A 27191-nucleotide genomic window follows, 5' to 3' on the forward strand; every position below is an offset into this window, starting at 1 on the left:
GTTATAGGGCAGAATACCCAATGTCTCTCTCTGGCCTCTGTAAAAGGACAGACCCCCTCCAACACGCCATATGCATATATATCCACCGCACACACATACACAGAGAAAGTATGTCACGGAGAATGACAATGTTACATATCTGATCTTTGTGTGCATGCAGCCTAAAGAGACATCATAGCATCTGTTTAAACAGTAAATGTGAAAAATGCATGAGCATGAAAATAATAAAAACACAATTGAGGGTTGTGGTTATTTGCAGTGACTTAGGGAATGAACATAGCTAATAAGTAGACACAGGTTGTGTTTCTTAATGTAAGAGGATGTGTGGCATTACTTTCAATATACTCACCTGCTGGTCATCGATGTTGATAATTGTTTTTTATTTAAAAAGTCCACCAAGCCCATAAATTATCTTCAGATAGGAAGAGAGTTTCTTCTCAGATGAGCAATGTTATACTATGTTTTCCGTTCTCTGTGTCTCCTCATCAAGGGGATAGGTGATCATTTCCCTTAACACATTGTGTCAAGACTTTTTAAATATTTATGTAATTATCACCTCACAAAAAGTAAATATCAAACCAGGGTTGAAATGGACAAACATTTGCCTAATTGTTTAAAGACGAGCGCCTTGTCTATTGGAGAAATCACAGAGAATTAAATGGATTTGATTAGGTAAAGTTAAAAGAAATCTTAGTGCTACAAAAACGTGGTAAAAAGTCAAATGAAGAATGATAGAGTAATATTTAAAATATTATGATAAAGGACTCATATATACAACCATGCTAAATGAATATAAATATTTGTACCAATCAATAGTAATAATAATAAACCAACCAAACAAACAAAAAGTCTTAACACCATGATATCCAATAGGGTGCTAAAATCTTGAACAGGAAATCAGGAAATGAACTGAAAAATAAATACAGTCACAGAAAACAAAACAAGCTTAATCTTAATAAAATCATTTAAAACAAGGTGAATTGTTTAATAACCTAATAAATAAGGAAGATTAAAGGTGATATAAAAATACTGGAAACAGCCATAAGCAAGTACTCTCATATGCTGTTTGCCATGGACCAGCTCAGGGGAGCCACTCAGACCGTGGGAGAAGCAGGGTCCTGGTAACAGGAAGGCACAAGTTCGGCGAATGACAGACAGACACAACACACAAGAGAGTGGTTGGAATCTGCTGCGATTTTACTGAATTCATGTTTTCAGTATATAGTGTTCAAACAAAGAACAAATCAGAAGGTCAGGTATCATTGGTTGGCACAGTATGAAAGCTTCTTTTAGTCACATCAGCAATATTTAAGAAAAGTACATTATCAGGAACAGGTGTTAGACATAAAGCATCCTTAGAAGAGGAAATCTTGTCCTTGGGAATGTAAACCTCAGACAAGTGGTTTCATCTTATGAATAGAAAGTTTCTGTCTCATTATCACTATCATGGTCCTTTCTCTTCCTAACCCTTTATTTTATCTAGTGACCAAATATGCCTAATCCGTTCTCTGTACCTGCTGAAATATACTTTTTAGTACCTTCTTATGCAGCAGACATCATGGGGGTTGGGATCTAGCAAGCCTATCCATAAAGTTCAAAGTATAATATAACAGTCTTTGTTCATCAACATTAACCCATCTATTCCCTTGCTCATCATACACCCTGTGTTTGACAAAGGTTCTGCTGTAGTCTTATACATTCCCATACTGTGCTTCCCTATCCCAGAGCTGTTCCTGAAGAGAATGACCCTTGTCTTGTATATATAAAGACTATCATTATTATGAAAGTGATTGTGCAAAGCTCATATTCCGCATAGCCAGCTACTCGAGAAACGCATCTATGCCTCAAGGGTGGCCAATACCGGGCTGTCTGCCATTGACCTCCAGGAAGCCTCGTCCCATAGGACATGTAGCTCCCATCTGGCATAATGACATATGTCATGTCACACAGACGACACTGGAGTTGGTGTGGCAGCTGTTAAATTAAAACTTTTGGAAGGCAATAAGAATATACCTCCAAAGTCACAAAACAAGTAATTTTAAAAAGTATTATCTTTTCTATAGTGCTATTCAGAGCAGCTAGAAAAAACAAGTCAGACAAATGTTAGTTTGTGTGGCAGTCCATCTGAGTTTTCATAATTATTTTCTCCACAAACTCAAGAATGATGACTTAATCAATGCCCTCTCTCCTTGATAATATTTTCATTGTGCCCTTGGCCATTACATCTCTGCTTCTCATAGCCCTGTCCTTCAGGTTTTTAAAGAGACTGAAAGCAGATAGAATCCAACATCCTGAGAAGAGCACACGAGATGGGATTCTTTGCAAAACCGGAAGCCTCTGCCTGCCATGTCTACGTTACTGTTGACCTACTGGTGAGTTATCTGCTCCTCTGTGATCTTTTATTGTTCCGTCTGGAAGGTGGAATGTTTGATCTTGAATGTGTGACTTTTGTGAAGTGTGCCAAGGCAGTATAAAAACTGTTGCAAGACCTTGGACTTCCCATAGGGCAGGGAACCCTGACTGCTCTTTGGACTGGAGAGGGAGGGGGAGGGGAGTAGAGGGTGGGGAGTGGGGGGAGGGGGAGGGAAAAGGGAGGCGGGGAGGAGGTGGAAATTTTTAATAAAAAAAAAACTGTTGCAAGAGAAGGGGACTTAGCCTTCTCGCTAAGGATATTGAGTTCACATTTTAGTCTTTCAAATGGGTATCAAAACAATGTGACCAAGGGCATGTATTGCAAATACTCCAACATTGCCTTCTCTACCCTCATGGGAGAGGGGTGGAGTTTTCCATGGGAGCAAAGCAGGGTTCCCAGAAGAGAGCAGTTAGCCACAGGTAGGAAATTTGATTGACATTTGGCCTGATGAAGACTAATGGGGCTGGAGTCAGAGGCCCTGGGGAGCCATGGGATGCCTCTACTCATGCTGGCGAGCCGCTCTTGATAAGTGGTCAGATGCACAGAACCAACCACTTCAAATTACTCTGCTTTCTCCAGGAAACCTCTGCAAATTCTAGAGGCACAGACAGCAGCTGTGAAGTCCTGCAATCTATGACAGACTCAAGTTCATTGTTGGTACAAAAGGGGCCGGGCTGGACTCTGTGCACATGTGAAGAGCTGTGGCCCGTTCTCAAGTGGCTTCAGCAGTGGGTAAATGAGGAAACACCTATGCCGGGTGGAGGATGGAGAACTTGGTTTCACTGCACACCTTAAAGGACTCTTGGGTAGTCTAGGTCAAGGTCTACAGAACTTCACGTCCACACATGACATTGTATATCCTAATGCTTTTCTTTCTTTTCCCACAGATAGTCACAAACATCACTCTGCCTTCCTGCACCCTATCAGAGCTTTTCCTTATGCAGCTTCTGTCATAGATGGAAACTATCTTTGAAAAGGTACTTTCTTTTTCAATGAGACTGAAGGTATTGAAGAGCTAGGAAACCCAGAAGCATTCCAGGACTTTTAAAACATGAAAAGTGGAACCAGGTGGTGGTGGCACACGTCTTTAATCCCAGCACTCAGGAAGCAGAGGCAGGTTAATCTTTGCAAGTTTGAGGCCAAGCTGGTCTACGAGAACTAGTTCTAGGACAGCTAGGGCTACACAGAGAAACCCTGTCTTGAACCCCCCCCCCCAAAAAAAATATGAAAAGTGGTTTGAGTAGTCACTTGCCATCTTTGGTATACTTTTCTAGATTCATAGATTCCCCCCCCTCTTTTTTTCCCCAGAGTCTCATGGAACCCATGATGAGACCGGAACATGGTTCCCGTGGTGAGCCTAGTGTTCTGAGAGCTGTAGACCTTCCCTGAGAAGAGCTAGCCCACAAGGAAATCACTCTGAGAAGAGCACAATGATGTGGGACCTTTGTCATTTCTGAAGGACTCTCTTCTCCAGGCAATGTGACAGTTTCCAGAGCAGCTTGCCTGCTGGGCACAGCAACCAGAAGCTATTTGAAGGAGTCCCCAGTGTGGCACCCAAGGATTTTGACAAATTGGATAGGAAAAGGTTGAAGATGTGTGTGTCCTCACATTTTCTCTTCAGGTGGATAAGGAGATTGTATCTGGGATTTTCAAAAGTCAGAAAAAGACATTATTTCTCAGCTTTGGTCCCTGGATGGAGATGCCAGAACAACTTAGCCTGTCATTTAAAAAGCAAGTCAGTTGATAATTCCATTGCACAGGTTTCTACTAACAACCACTATTATATGAACATAGCATATCCGAATAGCCACAGACTAGTATAACAGGACCCCCAGATCTTAGTAGACCCTGAGACCTTAGCACAACTGACACCATGTTAGAGGCACAATTCTGAACTTAGAACCCAGCACACAGACTCCAACATCTGCTGAAATGGAAACAAAGGGTTAATCCATCAGATACCTAGTCAATAGCACCAGGATATGGGAAAATCCCTATATGTGCCACCCACGTCTTCTGGCTTCTGTAATTTTGCTTCTTACTAATCGCTCTTGCTAACCAAGTGTGTAAACCAGGATGTGTTTTTTGGGGCAGAAAAGGTAAAGATCGCTGAGACTTGGGGTACATGACTTAGGCAAGTTCTATCGGCTTCAAGAGTCTGTGTGTAACACTAGTCCTTGGGGGTCAAAGATGAGAAGAAGAAGCATGGACTCAGTACTTCTACTCCTTGCTGGTCCTCAGCTATATTCCTTCCCACACTGGGGCAGCATGTAATATAGCGCTGTTCACAGGGGCCTAGGCTAAGAGTAGATGAGTAGATGTTTCAAATATGAAGCAAAGCAGAAAGCCAAGTGCCAGGGATTTTAAGGAACCAGCCCCATCCTCACAGTTAGTATATGGAAGAGACCCCAGTTAATTTTAGGCCATTTTAGACATTATTAATATGTGTCTCAACTTGGAGACTAATCGTCCTCTCTATTTTGTTTTGGCCTTCCAATTACTTTATGTATGTCATTTCTTCATTGATTTTAAATTGGGTCTCAAGACTGTGTCATTTCTCTTTGATTTATTTTTGTTTATTGATTTTCTTTCTTTTAGGGTTGAGGGGGTTTCTCAGTGGGTAAAAGGTTTGCTGTGCAAACATGAGGACCTGAGTTTGAGTCTTCAGCACCCGCACCAGAAGCTGAACTTTGTAGTACATACCTGCAATTATGGCCAGGGAGGCAGAGCCAGGTCTTGCTATCATGCTCAATCAGGGCGTTCCAGGTTCAGTGGGGGTCCTCTTCTCAAAAACTATGGTGGTGGTGGTGTATGTTTAAGGAAGACATTTGATGTTGATCTCCGGTCTCTATGTGCATCCTTCCCTGGATCTTGTTCTTAGGCAAGAGGACTTCAGGTTTTCCTTGATAAAGTATTAACTCTGGGCTTTTCTTAGATGACTTTTGTTCATGTCTAGTAGATTTATTGGGACAATTCAATGATAACATTTGGGATATACATCCTTGTTTTTAATATATGTGTGCATTGTAAAATTGTTATACTCAAGCTAATTAATGTTGTTTTGCATGGCCTGTATTATGCTGCAGCAAGTACCTTCTAAGCCTAGTTTCCTAGAAAACATTTGAGGAAGAACTTGAGTTTTGTCGATTTTTTTTTGGTAACTGTTGAGATGGCTTCGTGACATTTATTCTTCATCCTTTGAATGCACTGTATTACCCTCATCCGTTGTCTTCAGTTGTACCATCCTTGCATGCCAGGAGTCATTCACACTTGATTTTTGCATATGATCATTTTTAATGTGCTGTTGAGTCAGTTTACAAAATGTAATTGAGGAGCTTGGCACCTATGTTCATGGTCTGTGCTCTCTGTTAAACTCTGGTGTTGGTGTTGGTGGCCTCTTTGAAATACACTGGAAAATGTCTCTTCTGTTTCCAATTGTTTAGCAGAGTTTAGAAAGGGTTGATATTAATTCGTCCTTAAATGTTGGTAGACTTTATCAGAGACCCCTCCACTTGGCCCTGGGTCTTTTTTGTGTGGTCTTTGATTATCTCTTCAAACCCCTTATATTTTACTATCTTGTTCTGATTTTCTCTCCATGACTCAATACAGGGAGGTTACATAATGTGAGGAATTTATTCACTTCCTCTGGCTTATGTAATTTGTTGATATAAAATTGCTCATAATAGTCTTGCGACTCCCTTTTCCCTGTGGCGTCAGATGTAAGTTCTCTTCTTTTACTTCTGGCTTTATTTATTTGAGTCTTCTTTTGTTCTTAGTTAACCTAGCTGAGGGGCTTGTCAAATTTATCTTTCCAGAAAACCAACTCTTGGTTTCATTGATTTTTTTTCCTATTGTCTTTCTATTTTCAACTTCAATTATTTCTGCTCTAATCTTTATTATTTCCTTCCTTCTACTAACTTTGGCCTTAGTTTGTTGGAGACTTCAATACTCCACTTTCAATAATGGATAGGGCATCCAGACAGAAAATCAATAAGGAGACAGCAGCCTTACACAAACTACCGACCATGTGAGCCTAATGGACACACACAACATTCTGTTTTGCTTTTTCTTCTATGTCTCTGCCTCTCATTCAACTGCGAAGAGGAGATCAGACAGCCAAATGGGGATTTTCCATGTCACAACTTATGTATTAGTTTGTTAGAGCTCCCATAACAAAATACCATGGACTGGGTGAATGAGTAGCAGAAATATATCCTCTCATGGTTCTGGAAAATAGAAGTCTGAGAATAAGGCATTTCTTTTGCAGTTCCTTCTAATTGCTTGCCAATGGCCAGCTTCTCTTCAAGTCCCCACCTGGCCCCTTTCTGCTGCTGTCTGGTCCCTCTTCCTCTTATAAGGATGCCAATCACATTGAATTAGGGCCTTATTTTTAAGACATCATTTAAACAATTCCTTAAAGGTCCCATCATATAACACATTCACATTCTGTGATATCCTAGAGTCTGGACTTGAACGTGTAAATTATGGAGAAACTCAGCTGAAGGGCTAACATCAGCATCTCCAACCCCTACCATGCCTCATGCATACTCTCAAGTTATGAGCTTCTTTTTCTTTGATTTTTGTATGTATGTATGTATGTATGTATATATATATGCACAAATATGTATACACACACTAAAAAAAATCTAAAACCAAACTGAGTCCATTTTTGTTGTTTGTATATAAATGGTTTCAAGGATGACCATTCTTCAATGGACAACCGATTTTCTCAAGCTTATCTCTGAGAAAAGCTAATTCCCCTTCTCCAACCTAGTCACTAATTGCTCATAGTTATTAAAGGCAAATGCTTGTGCATACACACACACACACACCTGTCCGCCAGTAACTTACACTATTCATGGAGAGCCTCTAAGGGAAGATAGGGGTAGTGGACCACAGGGGAGGGCTATAGCAGACAGGGGAAGCTGTGATGAACTGATGTTTGGGGGAAAGACACTCTGTATTTTTAGAAATCCAGAGACAAGGCAGGTCCCACAAGTCAAATAGATGTGAGAAGTCAATTTTCAATTTCCTACAGCATCAGAAACATTGTTCTGCGAGGCCCTGGGCTGAGGAATGAGAATACAAGGTCTTGCCCCGAGTTTGACTGTCTTCTGAGAGAAGGGTGACATCAGGGTAACTCAAGGACTGATACTGTATTTGACAGACAGTGGAGATTACAATAAAACCAGATATCCACCATTGCCTTGTGGGGAGCCGTGTCTCCTAAAAACCTTGCTCGGAGTTCAGTGGTAAACACAGAACAACTGCAGAAACTTCTGGCTTCATCTCCATCTTGTCTTCTGAAGCCCTCCTCACAGAAGTTCCTTCTGTGGCAGTCCTATTTTAATGGGACACGTTCGCTTTTCTCTCTGCTCTTTAGTCCTCGGCGTGCTCAGATTTTAAAGTCATGGGGGCAGGACCTTGTCTTTTACATTTTCTTATTTGCAAAGTTCAGCGTGCATGTGTGATGCCCTTCATAAACCATGCATGTTAATCAGTTGGGGCTTCAACCACAACAGACTTTGACCTGATAGTGTCCAAATTCTGACAACCAGAATGCAAAACCATTGTCCCCAACAGTCTATCATTTCCACTAATTGTCCTAATATGCTGGCTCCTCTTTTTGATTCTGTGCCCTTTAGAAGAAATCCATTGATACATTAATTATAGCTTTCATCCGGAGGTTCCAGCATTTCTAAACACTTTTTTCGACTTCATGCCAAACTGGGGATAATTGCCTAACAGAGGATCATGCTGGGTTAGATACTGAAATGGGCTTTTCAGATACTTCACCTCTAGTCTAAATAGCCGCACTGGCAGCCCAGGCTCCTCATGACTTTGTGCTGTGCAGCTTGAACAAGTTCATTTTCTGCTCAGTGATAACACAGGATAGTAGATGGTGGTCTGAGAGGAAGTAACCTTCGAGCTGGATGGTTAATTCTAGTCCAGTCGTTCTCAACCTGTGGGTCATAATACCTTTGGGGGTCTCATATCAGATATCCTGCATAGAAATTTGCATTACACCTTTAATCCCAGCACTTGGGAGGCAGAGGCAGGTGGATCTCTGAGATCGAGGCCAGCCTGGTCTACAAGAGCTAGCTCCGGGACAGGCACCAAAGCTACAGAGAAACCCTGCCTCGAAAAACCAAAAAAAAAAAAAAAAAAGAAATTTGCATTACAATTCATAAAAGTAACAAAATAACAGTTATGAAGTAACAATAATTGAGTTTATAGTGGGGGTGGGTCACCATAACATGAGCATTTGTATTAGGGGGTAACAGCATTAGGAAGACTGAGAACCAATATTCCAATCCAAGAACACAGAAGGTGCGAGTGTGTTCCATCCCATCTTAGAGATACGCTAGAGTATCCCAACCACAGGGCAAGATACATGATTTTTGTGCAATAAATTCTAGAAAGATGTGTCTTGTTAGTGTCGAATGATGAGATGTTGTCTAGACAGGATAGCCCATTTGAATTCTTGCAGGTAGTAACTTATTGGAGATGCTGTTCCTTAAAGCCTGGAGTGTGCTTCCTGGAGTCTTTGCTGACTTTTCATCTTGGGGACACTGATAGTCACTATCTTGCTTTAGGGATGGGTCCCTGCCTTTCTTTCTCTTCCCTTGCCTCCTGGCCTGTGTATATTTCTGCAGGTTCAGTGAGCTCACAGTACTCTTCTCTACGGTTTATTACCTTCCACTATGAAACTGCAGATGAGAATTGAAGACGGAGCTTTTAGTGTTGTATTAAAAAGGGAATATTGTCATCAAATGTTCCCATGTTGTGTCCCTCTGGAACGTCACCACCAAACCAGCTGCTGAGGGATGGGACAGACATCCTGAGCACTCTGACTAGAGTCCTGGGAGCTGTAGGTTGTTTGAAATGTCTTGCCTGTTAGGAACATAGGACTGGAGTGCAGGGTAAATTCCTACTCCAACCTCCATGTCTCAAATGACCTTGATGATGTCATCTGAATGGCCTTCATTTCTTTGAACACCCGTAGCATTTTAATGTTTATACCATAGTTAACAGATACTGGCTCCTATTCCAAAAGTATATTACTGAGTACTCTCTGTGCTCAGCATCAGGTTAGGTATTTTATATACATGAGTTGATTTCATCTTCATGGCAGCTTTGGAAATTAGTTATGGGCGTCAGAGAAAGTAGAAAGTAGTTAGCCTAAAATCATAACTTTACTAAGGAAGCCCTTAACCTGGCTCCTTTCTCTGCTTCAAGGTGTGTCTCAGTCAACAGATTCGATCCATTGAGTTCAACAATGAGTGTAAAAATGCAGCACGGATGTGTGTGCTTTCACACATGAACAAGTTTGTGACTTAGTGCACACATGAAAAAGACTCATGTTTTTACGTTAGGGGAGCAAGTGAGTTGCTTGTCTGTTTCCTAATGGCCCAGGGCAGAGTTTTGTTCTCTTGCCTTGAGTCCTGGGCCAGTCTTCCTTGGAAGAGATTACTCAAATCCTTTTCATTGTCCTTGTTTGTTGAGTAAAGGGACCACTGGGACTTTTGTTTCCGGTTGTGACAGGATAATGGAACCCTGTAAATACCTGTCATTAATTATGCAGCTGATTTCTTATCCTTTTGAGAATCCAACTTAGCATTTGACGTTATAATAGTTTTGATTACTGGGAGCTGGGGAAGTGTGGTCCTGCATTGGTAATCTCTGTTTTCACTTAAGCTTTGTCCTTGATTTCCCCCAGGACCTCCGAGGTAACAATTGCTGCCATCTCCCCAATTTCAGAGCTTGGAAACACTGAGGCTCAGATAAGTTACAGTATTTGTTTCAAGTCATCCAGAAGCTTCCAGAACTGGACCCTTGATTTGAAGCCCACCTTCTTCCATCTGCATGAGCATATTGGGTGGGCTTCCATCTACCCTCTTCTCTTCTCTGCATGACTATGTGGGTCAGAGGCCCTGGCTGGCCCTGTGTGTGCTCAGCTGGTGGCCAATGACTCTCAAGGTGAGAGGAGGCATAAGCAGGGCTCAGCAGGCCTGTGTTCTCCAGTGTTTCAGTAAAGCATGATTTCCTGCAGAGAGCCCAGCATTGTTCTCAGATTTCATTAAATCGAGAACTCTCTCAGGACTGTCCTCAGTAAGAAAAAGTTTCACTATGCTCAGAGGGTGGCTCCATGGGGACATGGGGTGAGGAGCTGCCACAGAGATGCAAAGTTGTTCCAGAGACACGGCAAGGTGGGTAAACGAGATCTCAGCATACCCTGGCCATTCCTGTCCCGTTTATGCTCTCTCAGTGTGAGCTTGCATGGGTCTGATCATCTCCCTTTAATTAACAATGGATGGAGTACCAATATTTTGTGAGGTGACACATTCATGGTCACTCAGCATGGTGGTAGCTGGGGTATGAGTGAGTCTACTCTACACAAGGTGTTAGTTTGATACATTAAATGACCCAGACTTCCGAATGGACTTTCAATTTTGTTTAGAGGGACCGCCATCTTTTTCTGTTACACTTAGTTCATGATTAATAATACAAACTTTCCTGTAGACTCACGATTATTACTAGTAGGCTCTCTTTATACTGCTCTGGCATCTCCCCTTTCATCCCAGGTCAGCCCCCAGACCTTCTCAGAACAGATGTGTAGCCCAAGTCCTCCCCCTTCAGGGTCAGCACCTTTAACTCATGTAGTGTGCTTGTAGGAAGCAGCCAATTCTACCCTAGGCTTCCTACTGTATGTGGGATCCAGGACGCATGTGTCATGGTGAATAAAACCCAACTCCAAGGGTGGAGTCTTCTCAGGTCAGGGCACATGGAGAGCTCTCTTGAGGCCCTGGGCTCCAGGGGAGGCAGTGTCTGGAGAGGAACTATGTATGCATACCACACAACGGTTCATCCCCAGGTAGTGCTCTCTGTTGCTTCTGGGGACATTATATGTCTTCTGTCTGTGGCAAAATTCTGGGAGAGCAGACAAGATGTTTTGTAGTTTCTTCCTTCCTGCCCTGCCTCGTGCCTCTGTGCCTCATCATCAGTCAAGATTATGTTCTGAACACCAATTATATACAAGGTGAAGACTTGGTGATTGAATAGTGATCTGTCTATATTGGTCCACACTCTGCCCTCTGTCCACACTCATTGGTTCACAGCCAACCAGGTCCCTCTGCAGGTGGAGTAGTGCAATTGGCCTTGACGCAAGTCTGGTGGCAGACTTTACCTGGGGCAGGGTTTAAAAAAAAAAGGAAGATGCTGGAAACAGAGGCCAAAGAAAGGTTTTGAAGCATAGCATTCAAAGTCAGAAGGAGGATGGAAGGGCTTTAAGAGCAGACAATGAAGGTGTCATTTAAGCCAGGGCCCATGACAAGGAATTTTAAAGAAGGAGCAGGAGTCAGAGGGACACAGAAGGGACAGAGCTGTTGCTCAAAGTAAATGCTGGGCTTCAAAGTCTGTCCCCATGGTGTCCTGTCCTGAGTCTGTAGGATCAGCCTGGGGGTGGAGTCAATAACAGTTCAAGGTTATTTGTCACATTTTGCAGAAAGAGAAAACAGGCGTGCCAGAACAGTTGCGAAAGCAATAATACACTCAAAAGTAGATCATGTCCCTTTTATCACTTCCTCTACCCCTGCCATCTGTCCAACTTGTACAAAGACCTGGAGCAGAATGAGCTGGATGTCCCTTATGAACACGGAGCTGTCATGAAGCTGTGGATGAGAGTCAGCAGATGAATATATGGGTTAGTCCACTAAATGTCATCCCTGCCTGCTCAATGGTGTGTGATGTGTGCTTATTAGATATATTATCTAAGTTATGCACCTATAACTTTCTTTTTTTTTTCTTTTCAAAACACAGTTTCTCTCTGTAACCCTGGCTACCTTGGAATTCACTCTGTAGATTAGGCTGTCTTCAAACTCAGAGATTCCCCTGCTTCTGCCTCCTGAGTGCTGGGATTAAAGGTGTGAGCCACCACTGCCTGGCTTTCTCTTTTTTATTTGTTTAAATCATATTTTTTTGTTGGATAAGAAATTCTGGTGTTTCTCACCCTTTTCACTTTTGAAGTTTTGGCCTGGACAGAGTGTAGCTAAAAACTCAGCACATACTGGGCACTCAGGAAGTCAACAGCGTGCGATGGTTCTCAGGCTATCTTCATGAGACAGTCCATGCAATGATCTCAGTAGCTCCTGTGGTGAAATGCTTACATAGTTTGGTTGTGGAAATTATGCCCGACTTCACCATGATATCCCAGATACCCGACTTAAGGCTGACCACTGAGTGAAGCTGCCTTGTGCCTTGCTTCCTGGGCTGAAAATTCCTCTTTTTCTCTCTTTCATTCTCTTATGGGTCTCTGGTGAATTGCATAGCCCCAGAAGCATAGGGAGTCATCAAATGTACCTTCAGGCCCTTCTTGACCAGCATATTCTGAACAGGGCCTGGGGGCTGCAGGGAAAATGACATGAGGCCATTTTTGTCCCTATCATCTCTGGAGAATCTAGCCTGGGAGTCTAACTTGGGCACCTATCACACCCACCTTCCAGTTCTCCCAGGTCTGCTCCTTCTTGTGACCCCCCCCACCAGAAAAAAAAAAAACAGAAACAAGACAAAATTAACAAAAATCAAAAACAAGCCTGATTTGGGTTTCCTATGTACTCACTGGAACATAGTCAAACTTCCAGTGGTCATGTTGACATTTGTGGTCTGTGGTCCACAGAAGGACACATTGGGGTCTGTGGACCTGCTGCAGCTGGTAGGCACGTTGATGTCTGTGGTCCATGGAACCCCTAAGGACCACGTAGATGTACATGGTTTGTGCTGCCACTTGGGGTCATGTTGATATCCGTGGGCCAGGTTTCCACCAGAAACCATACTGGTATCTGTGGCTCATACTGCTCTAGAGGTCATGTTGATATTCTTTTCTTTCATTGTTATTTTCTTTTTTAATCGATTTTTTATTTAGCTCTATATTTTTCTCTGCTCCCCTTCCTGCCTCTCCCTTCCTCCAAGGTCCCCATGCTCCCAATTTACTTAGGAGATCTTGTCTTTTTCTATTTCCCATGTAGATTAGATCTATGTAAGTCTCTCTTAGAGTCCTCATTGTTGTCTAGGTTCTCTGGGATTGTGAACTGAGAACCCCAGATTTGTGGGCTGGCTTTCTTTGCTTTTATGAGTGAGTACATGTGATAATTGTCTTTCTGGGTCTGAGTTACCTCACTCAAAATGATGTTTTCTAGTTCCATCCATTTGCCTGAAAAATTCAAAATGTTGTTATTTTTTTCTGCTGTGTAGTACTCCATCGCGTAAATGTACCATATTTTTTTTTTTTTTTATCCAACATGTTGACATTCTTGTCCTGTGCTGCCAATGAGGGCTACGAAAGTGACCGTGGCCTGAGCCGTGGCCATAGGACGTTGTCGATGTCTGTGGTCTGTACTGCCGAGGGAGACCATGCTGAGGTCCATGGTGCACATGGCCGCCAGAAACCATGTGGAAGTCCATGATCCATGCTCCCGCAGATAGTGGAGGGCAAGGAAGCTACTTCTGCAGTGCATCCACATCCCTCTTTTCGTCAGTAAATGGCAGTCCCAGGTGGGAGGATAGTCAGCATCACACAGTGACTTAGAGATAGTGGGGGGGGGGTCCAGAATTCGGGCCCTGAGTTCTGCCCTGCCTTCCCCTGCACACATACTGTCTTAATTGCTTTGACACACATCATGCATAGTATGGCCCTGACATTATCTATGCTAGCTCAGATTTCAATAGATCGTTTGCTCATTAAAGTGTAAAACCCAGGAAAATTGTTCCCTAAAATAATTTTAAATTGGTAGACACATGTAATCATGCTATTTTTTTTTTTTTTTTTGCTGAGGCATGCATGGGCTGTCTGATTATGGTGGTTCTGTTGAACTTGTCCATATTGGGTTTCATGATCTAAGTTGATGAGGACACGGACCAGTGGCATACAAATGTCACTTCTGGCTTACTATCAGTTAATGACATGGAATTAAAATGCCTCACCCTTTATTTTAATATACATAATATAAAAAGCTTAGGGATGTCATAGTCACTATCACTATTACAGTGATAATACACAAAGTACAGTGGTCCACGAGTGGATGGCTACGATGATGATGATGATGGTGATGGTGATGATGACGATAAAGGTATTGGGGACTAAAGGTAGGCTAATGTTGTATCAGTGAACCACACTTCTAGTCCCATCAATGGACTGTTTTTAAATAGTTGCACCTTTACATTATTATTTATTTTCTCACTGAGTTTAAATTTCCATTTCTCTCCCTTTTGGAATTTAAATGAGCATAATATATTTTATATTTAAATATCTTTTAAATAACTATTCTGTCATACATTCTTGTCTCAAAATATGTACATGATTTGAAACATAAAAACCAGTTTTCCCTGTCTATTAAGGCTCTTTTAATGTTATCATTGTCTTCTGTATTGGATTCCTATTACAATTGCTTTTAATATGCAATTCATTAGGAAAAAATACACATACTACAAATGACTATATCTATTAAATATGAAACATAATTGTGATTGGTAACTATCTATGCCTCTGCAAGATGAGATGGGGAGGGAGGGTTAGAGAGCCAGGACTCAGAGGTCAGTAAACATTAGTGCTTGGAGAGTTGGTTAGGTGCTCTAGAGATGAAACAAACTGGGGACGTTTCAGATAGGGAGGAGGTCATGTCTATATTTTGTAGAAAGAGTAAGGATGAGCATGGAAGGGAAGGTGAGAGATGACAGCCACGTGGTGCCATTTTCACCATGGGGCATTTTGGGAAAGAATTTCAGGCTAAGTATATATAAGTTCAGGACTAAGAAATGGACATTATTGACTCCGTTCTCCATGTCCTGGGCACTTTGGGAATATCTGGTGTTTCTGCAGCTTTTCCTGTTGTCAGCCATGGGTGTGGTCCTTGCACATCACTGTGAACTGAGCAGAGAGGTGGCATGCAGCCATGTTCATCACTTTCTGCGTCCAGCATTCTATGGAGCAGTCCCAATCCACCATTCGAATCTGAGCTGAGGCATCTTTATCCCATTCTGGTCTTTTTTTCACCTCCACAGACTTGACTGTGGAATATGTTCACATGTTTAATGATGGAATGTTCCCTAAGGCCTTGGTGGATGTTACATGATGTATTTTATATGAGCCACATTCTCTTATATATTTATTTGTGTGTGTGTGAGCACATGTACATGCATCTGTATGTTTTGTGTACATGCACTTTTTTTTTTTTTGGTTTTTCGAGACAGGGTTTCTCTTTATATGTGTGTGGAGGTGAAGGTTCAGCCTCAATATGACCCACCTTGTGTTGTAAGGGAGGGTCAGTCTGTTCTGGAGCCCACTGATAGGGTAAGCTGGCTGTCCACTGAACCTACGGGATCCTCTTGTCTCCCCACAAGTGCTTTGTTATGTGGGTTCAGGAGACCAAAGTCATTTCCTTATGCTTACACGGCGTGCATCTTTCTGAATGAGCCATCTTCCCAGCCCGCATTCCCTTGAGGAAGTGCAGGAAGTGCAGTTTCAAAGCACAAGAAAGAGGGATGGCGTTAGAAGGAGGTGGACCAGGTTCTAGTATGGTGGTCCCTTAATATGGTTCCAGGATGAGGTTCCTGAGCTTAAATGCAATCCAAACCAAAGCCAGCATGAGTGACAGAAGTTAAGAGTTCTGTATAGTTCAAGGATGATGCTACCAAACCCCAGTCAGGAAGGTTTGCTTGAAGTCACACATCCAGTTAGATCTGCGGCTCTGTAGCTCTGGCTGAAATGGGCTGTCTGTGGTGGCCAAGAGCAGACTCCCACAGCTTCAGTATGGGTGACACCCACAAATGAACGCACGCACGCTGTGAATAAACAAGACTGTGGTCTGTTTTTTGTTTGTTGTTGTTTCTGTCACCTCTGTCAGCTCCTCAGCTCCATAGGTTCCTGCTGGGTTGCCCAGAGCTGCCCTGTTGCCAGCTTCTTTTCCAAGCCGCTCCTCCCTCCCGCACCATGTTCCCTCAGCTTAGCTGGCGAAGGCAGGGGTGTGTGACTGATCTGCAGTCCCCATACAGACGCAGCAGGCATACTGGTCTCCATCACCTGCCATCAGCCCCCAAAGCTCTCATGGATCTGTCAGACTCTTTCTTCTGACTGCTCCCCACCGCTGTGACTGGCCATCCAGTGTCACTTGAGAGAGAGAGAGAGAGAGAGAGAGAGAGAGAGAGAGAGAGAGAGAGAGAGAGAGAGAGAAAGAGAGAGAGAGAGAGAGAGAGAGAGAGGAGAGAGATGAAAGGCTGTGAGTTTCCTGGTTTAGATAAGCAGACTGTGGGACTGACATCTGAGGAGGAAGCCTGGTACCCTCACATTCCAACTGGTTCCCTCCTTTCCTTGTCACAACACTTCCAGGGTTCAGGGCCTTGGAGCCAGAAGCTACTGAGCACCAGCCTGGCAACAGAGAGTCTCTGGCTGCTGGCGACCTGCGGGACTCAGCAGGAAAGGCCCAAAGCAAAGAATGACTAAGGATGGAGGTGCAGTATGTGTACAACAGCCCAGGCTTGTGGGAGGCCTGGCAGGAAGGAGCAGTAGTGGCTCTATAGGTGGTTGAACTTGGCAGCGGGTAAAATTTGAGTGCTTGGTAGGCCGATGGCAGCTATAGTTGCGGTATGTGTTACCTCCTTTTTACCTGCAAAACTTCTGCACGTAGTCGACTCCCCCACTGGAGATTCTGCCCACATGGTTTCTCAGTCTGTCCCCAGCTCAGGTGTTTGGATTGGAGATTCTCTTTTCTGTGTACTATAGCATGACCTTATCTATCTATTATCTATCTATCTATCTATCTATCTATCTATCTATCTATCTATCTATCTATCTATCTATCTATCTATCTATCTATCTATTATCTACCATCTATTCATCATCTATCTATCTATCTATCTATCTATCTATCTATCTATCTATCTATCTATCTATCTATCTATTATTTATCTATTATCTATCTATCATCTATCTATCTATCTATCTATCTATCTATCTATCTATCTATCTATCATCTATCTATCTATCTATCTATCTATCTATCTATCTATCTATCATCTTTCTATCATCTGTCTGTCTGTCTGTCTATCTTCTGCCCCACTTTTTCCAGTGTGTTGCATACTTAGCTACAACTGATCCAGACAGTAGGCTCATGGAGGAAGGTAAAGTTTCTTGTCCAACTAAATCTTAAGGAGCACGCCAGTCCCTAAGCAGTGTTGGGCTGAGGCTCCCTGTGAAACGGAGCTCTAAGCAGGGCAGGAAATGGAGGCTGATGAGCTGTGTGTTAGCCAGATGCTACTGTCACAAAATACCCAAGGGAAACCATTTAGAAGGGAGAAGAAGAGGTTTATTCTTGCATGGGGGTTCAGTCCATTGTTGGCTGGAATCATTTGCTTCTGGGTCTCTGAAGCAGAACATTATGGTGGCAGGGAAAATCACCCACAACATGGTAGTTGGAAGTAGGGGTTGTGACCCTCAAATCCCCTACAAAGGTACAACCCTTCTAACTAGAACTGACTTTCTAAAGCTCTGCTACCTGCCAGTAGTACCATGGGTGGGTGAACAAGCCTTGAGCACAGGATCCCTGGGAGTCTTTCCTCCCATCTCTCTCTCCCTTCCTCCCTTCCTCTCTTTTACTCTCTCCATCCTTCTACCTCCCTCTCCTTTCTGCTTCCTCTCCTCTGCTCGCCTCTCCCCTCCTCCCATATATCCCTTCCCCATCCCCTTCTCTTCTTTTTTTTTATTCTTCCACCATCTTCCCCTGTGCTATCCACCCCTTTCATCCCTTGTTTTATCCCTCCCTCTCGGGTCCCCCTCCCTTATCCGCCCCTTCGGTCTCATTTTCTGTCTCCTCCTTACCTGCCGTCCCTTCCCCTGCTCTTCCCTTCCTTCTCCCACCCTTCTCTCCCCTTTCCTTATTTCCTCTAGAAATAAGGCTTACTTGACTTAAACAACACAGCATCTGGCAAGAGCCTCCCTTAGCTGTGCCACAGCAGGCTGCGAAGTAGAAAGGGGACCAACCACAGACAGAAAACGCACCTGCATAGGAGGATGCAGGAGTCATTTGAGGAGGCTAAATATACTTTCAAACAACCCATTCTTATGGGAGCTCATTCAGCCCTAGAGATCTGAACCACTCCTCTGGGGGACATTTCAGATCCAAATACTTTGCTTGGCGGAGGCTCGTCTCTGAAATGAGGAAAGAGCCATGTCGTTGGAACCCAATGGCAAGTCAGATGGGGACACAGTCTGGCTGTTGAGCTGAGTTACCCTCAGTCTGATCTTGTAAGGAACAGGAATTTGTGCTTGGGACCAAGGCTGCCGGTGGTCGTTAGCAATGGGAAGAGGAGCCGGTGATGTGCAGGGCAAACCTTGATGCCACCTCACTTCCTAGTGCCATGGTAGAGTACTTTTGTCCCTGGAGAGTAGGTCTGGGGTTTCCCATGCAGAGCTGGTCATTAATTAAGGCCCCTCTTCTCACTTTCACTTCAGTCAGTAACAAGCAAGGGAGAGAAACCATTTCCTCCCTTGTCCGAGCTCTTCTGTACAATCAACGGAAATAAAATCTCTTTCAGCATTAAGCTGGCGAAAGGACATATAATAAAAATAAAATATCTTCCCATTTCCACATCACAACATTTCTTGTGGTTTCTGAAGGGAGCTTTTCTTTCTGCCTCCCTTTAAATTATCCTCATTATAAGCATTGCAGGAGCCGAAAGGAAGGCTCAGGGTGTGTTGGATTTAAGTGACAGTCCCCTTAAATTCCATAACTATACGTATACAGCAGTTAAATGTTTTGCAGATCTATGGTGAGAATTTTAAAAGTATTTAAAAAAGTTTTAGGGTTTATGTGAATTTCAGCAAGACATTTCAGTTGAGTTTTTAGCTCATTCAAATTAAGCCTCAAGAGCTAAAATAAACATTAGCTGTAAAAATATCCCAAACTGAGCTTCATCAAGGATACAGGAATCTGGGGAAGAATGGTACCTTACAATGGGGGGAGGGAGCCGGGACTAGTTCAAAGCCACGACTGTCTTTGAGCCTGCAGACATAGGAATGAGAGGAAACTTCATGGAGAGACAGTGGCTGATGGCAGGAGAAACAAAATTGTGCTCACTCGGGCAGCCACTTGTGGGCGGGAGGAGTTCAGCCAGAAGCCGCAATAAGCTGGTGTTGGTTGAGTGTGGGCTGATGGGACAGAAAGAAGCCCCTGGAGTAGCTGAAAGTCTTTTTGTACAGGTTCCTTGAGCCTCGTGGGTATGGACTCAATGAGGAGATGGCAGTGGAGCTTTAGAACAAAATGCCACTCTCCCTCCCCCATCTCCACTGCAGCTCCCTGCAGATCCGTGAGGCTGGCACTGGCATCTCCTGCCACAGCACAGGTGACATCCCCTGCTGTAGCTGGAGGAAGGGAGTGTAGAGCCATGCTGTTCCCAGAGGATAAGACGATATGTGCCAATCCCAAGAAAGAGGGCTAGGGGTCCTCGGCTCCCATGGAGGTGGAAGGAAAGATTCTAATTGTATTACAGTGTCTGACCTGACGTCATGAGGCAGGCGGGGGAAATCAGCAAGCAGCAGAATTCAGAAAGCTTGCCGGACAACATTTCACCTGGATTTTAAAGAAGACAGGGCAAATAACTTCTCTCTGCAGTTCTGAGGGGTAAATCTAGTTCTCACAGGGAATGTGTATGCTACGATTAAGCAAATAGGTACTTGAGATGGCTAATCTTGGTTGTCAACTTGAAAATACCTGGGAAAAGGGAGTCTCAGTGGCAGCATTGCCTCTCCACCAGACTGACCTTTGGCCTGTCTGTGGGGACATTTTCTTGATTGCCAGTTGATGTAGGAGGGCTCAACTCCCTGTGGGTGGCACCCCGTGTAAGCAGGTGGGCTTGGACTCCCTAAAACAGGTAGATAAATGTGGGACTGGACGCAAGCAAGTAAGCAGCATTCCTCTGTGGTCTCTGCTTGAGTCTCCACCGAGGTCCTGCCTTAGTTTCCCTAGATGATGAGCCTCTGAGTCAGGATGAGCTTGTTCTTCTCCCAAGTTGCTTTGGCTACTGTTTCATTACAACAATAAGGGAGCAGGCAGGGACAGCACTCTCAACTGTGAAGAGTGGGGGGAGGGGTTTTCTTTGCTAGAGAAAGAAGATAGATAAAAGGTCAGAGATTGGAGTGGCACTTGTGTGGCTGGATTAGACTAGGACATTGTATTCTCAGCATCTGCTTATTTTGATATGTGACTATATGTGCACAGCTACGTAGATGCAGAAATACAGGTATCTATAGTAAAGAAAATGGTTCTGGAACCCGTCCAAATGGCGTTGACTTTGAGACTATTATGCATGGGAAGTTTTTAACAGGAAAGTGATGTACAAGGTATGTGAATTCTTACTGAATGGACCTGAGAAGGTTCACAAGATTTAAGCATCGGAATGGAGGAGGGGAAATTGGATCAGACATCAAGGATGAGCTATCCTCTAGGGTAGGGTAGCATAGGCTTCGCTAAGCTTGGGGCCCAGGTCTAGAGGAGGACCCAGAGGAGTCAAGCTTACATTTGGTTCAGGAGCTTGTTAGTATATGTGAGACTTGAAGATAACCTTCAACCAAGCAAAATAGGCTAGGCAGAGAAAGGCCAACAATATAATCTCACAAATATGATAAATAAATTCCAGAATTTGTTGTATCTAAGGGCTGAGGCGTGAGTGGTTGGGAAAGGAGAGAGGTGGCCAAATGCATACTCTCAGTTGTAGGATGAACATGTTTTGGGGGTATCAGTTACAGTATAGTGGTTGCGGGTATGATGTTGGGTTGCGAACGTGAAATTTACGGTGACCTACGAGGCAGGGGATGTGCTTACTAACTTGGTCATGGTGATGATTTCATCATGATGGGCACCCTAACTATAAACGTTTTTATTTACCAGTTTATCAGGAAATAATTCCCATCTTCACTCCCACTGGGGCCGCATGCCCATCTCTGTGTGTTGCTGAGCCTGTATCTCCCTCTGAGAAGGGCTTGCTGTGTGAGCTCCTGTGGAGCGTGCAAAGACTCGGGCTTTGGGGCGGAGTGTCTGTGGTTTGCTAGAGGAGCTATGCTGGCAAAGTCATTTCTAAGCCGCAGGGCCTCTGTAACCATATCAACGTCACATGCCTTAGAGCCCCTCCCTGGGGCCTTCCCGAGCTAAAGCAGATGACACAGTGCAAGATGAAGTCAGTCTCAGAATAGACCTTCAGGAAATAGCTCATGTTGCCTTCCCTAGCATCTTGGGTTCGTGTTTGTTTGTCATTTTGTTTTTCAACTTCACATGTTAGACTCATCTGGAAAGGGGAGCCTCACTAGAGAAAATGCCTCCCTTACATAGTCCTGTAGCAAGGTACATTGGGTATTTTTCCATTTCTGATTGATATGGGAGGTCTCTGCCCAGTGTGGGTGGTGCTACCCTTGGGCAGGTGGTCCGGGGTTGTATAAAAATAGCAGTCACGAGGAGTAAGCCAATGGGAAGCACCCCTCAATGGCCTCTCCATTAGTTCCTGCCTCCATGTAGGTCCCCAAGTTCCTCCCCTGATTGTCCTTCATGACGGACAGTGACAGGGACATGTGAGATGAAATAAACTCTTTCCTCTCCAAGCTCTGTCTGGTCGTGATCTTAATCATAGCAAATAGAAATCTGTGTAGGAGACCCCATCTTGAAGGGATGGAAAAACCCTTGGGTGTGAGCCCAGCCATGGATGGGGGCAGGGTTCAGGACCTTGTATTCCAAGTTGGGAAAGGCATTTCTGAGTGGAGAGGGATGAGCGAGGCAGCTGGGCACGGTTTCAGACAACAACATAAAATCTCTCCAGGCCATTTCAATTGCACCATGTCCAGCTGGCCACTGGGGAGGGGGTGTTGGAAATTATGCACAAAGGACTAAGAATGGCTTCCTCTCTGCTACCTCAGTGCTGTGCTCAGACCCGGCATTAGCGTCTCTCACACACTGGGAGTGCTTTATTTTCTCAATCACTGCTTGTTGGTCTATGAGCTCAGGATGGTAACATACAGTATTTTTAGCTCCCAACGCAGGGCCCAACATAATGTTGGCAGTCAATTAGAACTCCCTGGATTGATTTGTCTAATTTGAATGCTCCAGGAATTTTGGAAAATACATGATTGAGATTCTGATATTTACTTTGGGAGAAGATAATATTTAGAAATTGATCAGTCTTTGCTAATTGTGCAGAATAGGCCCTTTCCTTTGACATCTGATTTCGATACACTGTCCCTCAGGGAGCTCCTATTAGCATATGACATTTTATTGCTACGCATCAGCCTTTTCCAAGTATTGCCTTGGTGCTAGCAAATCCGTTTGTATTTCATTCCAAATAGAAGGCTCCACGCTTCAAGCATTGTTTCTGCGTGGGGGAGATCAAACTATCCTCCAGTGAAACGTGACTGCAGGGTTGGACAAAAGTGTGAAAGACAGCATGCTGGCTAATTTCAGGTTAATTAGACACAGGCTAGAGTCATCAGAGAGGAGGGAACCTCAGTAGAGAAAATGCCTCCATAAAGTTGGGCAGCAGGCAAGACTGTAGGGCACTTTTTAAAGTAGTGATGGATGGGAGAAGGGCCCAACCTATTGTGGTTGGGGCCACCCCTGGAAAACTTGTCCAGGGATCTATAAGAAGGAACTGAGCAAGCCATGGGGAGCAATCCAGTAAGTAACACCCTCCAGGGCCTCTGCACCAGCTCCTGCCTTTGTGTTCCTGCCCTGTTTGAGTTCCTCTCCTGGCTTCCTTCAGCATGGATGGACTACAGTGTGGAAGTGTAAGCCCAATAAACCCTTTCCTCCCCGGCTTGCTTTTGGTCAGGGCGTTTCATCATAGTAATAGAAACCCTAACTAAGACAAGTTGGTACTTGCACAGTGGGGGTGTTGCTGTGGCAGGCCTGACTGTGATTTGGGGAGGGTCCTAGCAGGACTTTGAAACTTTGGGCTAGGAGAGCCATCGAGTGTTGAGAGTTCAGTTGGAACTTGGAAGATAATGTTGAAAGCAGTGCAGATGATAGATGCCTGCTCCGTGAGGTTCAAAGGGAAGCAAAGGCTCTACCAGGCTGTTTGTGGGAAGAATCTGTGGTATCTAGTCAGCTGGAGCTGAAGAATCGGCTGTGTTTAAGAAGAGACCGGCATCCATGAGACGGAGTCATCTGAGAAGTGTTTCCTGAGGGTCAGCACACAGAAGCTGTGCTCCAGAGGTGCCAAGGTTGTACCTCCTGCTGGCAGCCGAACTTGGTAGTGTAAGGGTCACCTAGATGGGGCTGCTTTTAAACTCATGAAGGAGTCACGGAGAACAATTGAGGTTTGGCCCTGTGAGAGGCCCAGGAGAGGCCGTCGGTGAAAGTACAGCCCAGCTGCCGCTGAAGAGTCCAGCTTGTGGCACGGGGGGAGGACTGCCCAGAACAGCAGCAGCTGTGGAGTGGAGCCAGCTGGAGCCTGGACGACAAGGTGTGCGTGCTGCAGAGGCGGAGCTGGAAAATGATCCACGCCCCTTGGGGGAGCCCAGAAGATGGTGAGTGAATCCCAGACATTGGACACTGGGTTATTTACACTGTTGGAGTTTGTATGGTTCAGATTGTGTCTGTGCCCTGATTCTCTCCTCTTGAAGGGAGACACTATTTAACTTAGTTTTTCATTTTATTTTATACGAGCCTAAACTTGAGAGGCTTTGAATTGTTAAAAGAGATTTTAGATTTTAAATGAGACTTTAAAATTTTAGGGAGATTAAATGTTTAAAATGTTTGAACTGGTAAAAACTATGGGACATTTAAGTTTGTAATATTTTTTCTTTTTGTGACATTTTAAAATCTGAGATCACGGAGATGAACCCAAAAAAGGGAAAGGTTATGTCTTAAAAAGTGTTGTGTGTTAAGTTGACACAAGGTCAAGAGTGCTAGCTAATTTTATATCAACTTGACACAGGCTAGAGTCATCTGCGGGAACTCTAAGATTGAGCTGTGGGCAAGTCTATGGGACTTTCTCTTAGTGATTCTAGTGGGGTAGCGCCCAGCCCATTGTAGGTGATGCTATCCCTGGGCTGGTGGACCCGGGTTCTATAAGAAAGCAGACTGAACAAGCACCCCTCCATGGCCTCTGCATTAGCTCCTGCCTCCAGGTTCTTGCCCTGTCTGAGTTCCTGTCCCTACTTCCTTCAGTGGTGGACTGTAGATGTGTAAGTGCGTGCCAAACAAACCCTTTCCTCCTGAACTTATTTTCGGTCATGGTGTTTCATCACAGAATAGTAACCCAAATGAGACAGATACATATTTCAAAGGATATAGATCACCACACCCATTGTGCAGGTGAGAAAAATAAGTCTTAGTAAGTGAATGGCTGACTGACCTCTGAATTATAACAAACCTCCTGAATCCAACTCTGAGGTTCTTCTTTTCTTTTCTGGTCACATTAGGAAATAACCCTGCTCCTCTCCGTATGTGTCTCTCTGTGGAGCCCCTTGTCAGTATGCTGTGATGGGGCTTGCTTTATGTTTTGACTCACGGAGACCCTCATTAATAGAGCCTTGCTGTTACTCTTCTGAATGTTCAATGTCAATAGGCTTGAACACAGCTGAAATAATTGTCTGCGTGGGTTCTGGCTGGGAGTTTATTGTTAAGTCAGCTGTCACCGGCTCTTCATCAGTTGGAGGGAACTCAGCCATGCAAAGGACTGCCCCGCCCCCGCCCCTGCCCCGTGCAGTGTCGGCACGTGAACAGGTGCTCTTAGGGCATGCCGATTCTGTCATCTGGAAACTAGATAATGAGGAACACTACTTCTTCCTGGTCAGCACGTACCCAGGACTAGTTTGATTTCTGTGTCATGGCCGAGGCTTTTATGCTCTCCTCAGTCTAAGCCCCCGTGAAGGTTAATCTCGATTGTCAAGTTGACAAGATCTAGAACCTCCCAGGAGACAGGGCTTTGGCTGTCTCTATGAGGGATCTGCAGATTGTGTTCACTGCGATGAGGAGACCATCCTGAAGGTGAGTGGCACTGGCCCATGGGCTGAGGTCACGGTCTGAATGAAAAGCATCAAGAAAGACAAGCATTTGCAATTCTCTGCTTCCTGACTACAGGAATTCACAATCACAGTGGGATCAGCTGTCTTAAGCTCTTGATGCCTTGCCTTCCCCACCGTGATTGCACCCCCAAACCGTGAGCCCCTCCAAACCCTTCCTTATTAAAGTTGCTTTTATTCGGTATTTGTCACAAAAGTTAAGAAAACTAATATATATGCATTACAAGAAAATCCCCATATTTCCAAAATCACTACTAAAAGAATTCCATTCAGTTGTTCGGTCAGTCAACCGACCTTCATTGTTTCTGTGCGCTGTGGCAGGAAGCAGTCACTTTGTGTGGACAGAAAGGAAAAGGGGGATTTCTCTTTGTTTAGGTCAAGTTTACAGAGAGGACACAGAGGCAGACAAGACACAGTAGGGCTTTTGAAAACCCAGGTGTCCTGGCAGCCTAGCGTGGGGTAGAGTCAGTGGCACTGTGCAATGGCACAACTGAGCTGAGTGGGGAAGACTCTTCTGGCCAGCAGAGGGCCACCAGGGCCTGGTTGAGCCAGATTTACAACCTGGGTTTCCATAGTTCCTCAGTCTTTTCCATCTCCCTGGGATCCTAGTAGTCCTGGTGTGAATAAGGACTTGGGGCCAGGGCTTGGGACTCAGGAGAGACTGTGTCTAGTCTCTGCAGGCCAACAGGAGATCTTGAAGAGTTTTTTAGCAGAGTTGGACATGGCAGAAATCGAGTGTGTGCAGCTGTTCAGTCAGAGGACGCAGAATTCTGGGAGGACACTTGCTGTGATAGACAAGTAAGAAGCTGGAGTCAGACATTGACACTCATGTCCTTGGCGGGTAGAGTGCAGGCTCAAGAGCTTGACTGTCAGATATGTAGGAGCCCAAGACACAAGGATGTCCCATCCTGGATTTTGCTGTTCACAAATTGTGTGGTGTCGGATAGGACACTCGGGTTTCGGGAGCCCAGTCTGAATTCTTTGTCAAAGTTAACTGGGGCTCCCCCACTAACTGTCTTCATCACATGCTACTGAGGTCAAACAGAGATAAAACCAGCATGGAAGATGTGCAAATAGAAAAGATGTGGAGAGAGAGGGCTTGCTATTATACTTTAAAGCAGAGGTTGACAGGCTAGGGTCCAGAGACGAAATGCAGCTGCTGCCTGTTTTCATAAGCCAACAGCCAGACTTCTTTGTGCATGCATTGCCCATAGCTGCCTTCCTCCTGCCACGATGAAATTGATTCACAGCCTCAGACACCCTGCTGCCCTCCAAGTCTGGAATACCTACTAGCCAGCCTTTAAAGGCTCAAGACTACTTTCTGATTTAAGTCGTGGATTATGCCAAATTTAATTATCGCTTGGTGGTGGAAGATTCCAGAATAGCCTTCGTTATGCTCAACCCCTGCTGTGCAGAAGTCAGGGCACCCTCAAGTATCTGGCTTCCCCTAGCCGTGGGCTGAAAGGGTCTCCCCTAAGGAAAGGCCCAGTGGCTTTGCAGCCCAGCCATACTCCTCCCTTGTTGAGAATTCCCAGGGACTTGGAGTCTAGGTCTTGCTTCTTCAGAAGGAACTCAAACAGGTGCAAAGCCTGAGGGGCTTGCTTTGAATGCTCAGTTACTTTGCTCCTTCCCCCCTCTTTTTAGCTGGTGGTCACTTTAACCTCATGGCTGGCCATTCACTCATTTCCCAGTTTCCCGGAGTAATTTTGTTTCTCCCAGCTA

This window comes from Chionomys nivalis, chromosome 1 (assembly GCF_950005125.1).
Source record: "Chionomys nivalis chromosome 1, mChiNiv1.1, whole genome shotgun sequence".
In the NCBI taxonomy this organism is placed as follows: domain Eukaryota; kingdom Metazoa; phylum Chordata; class Mammalia; order Rodentia; family Cricetidae; genus Chionomys; species Chionomys nivalis.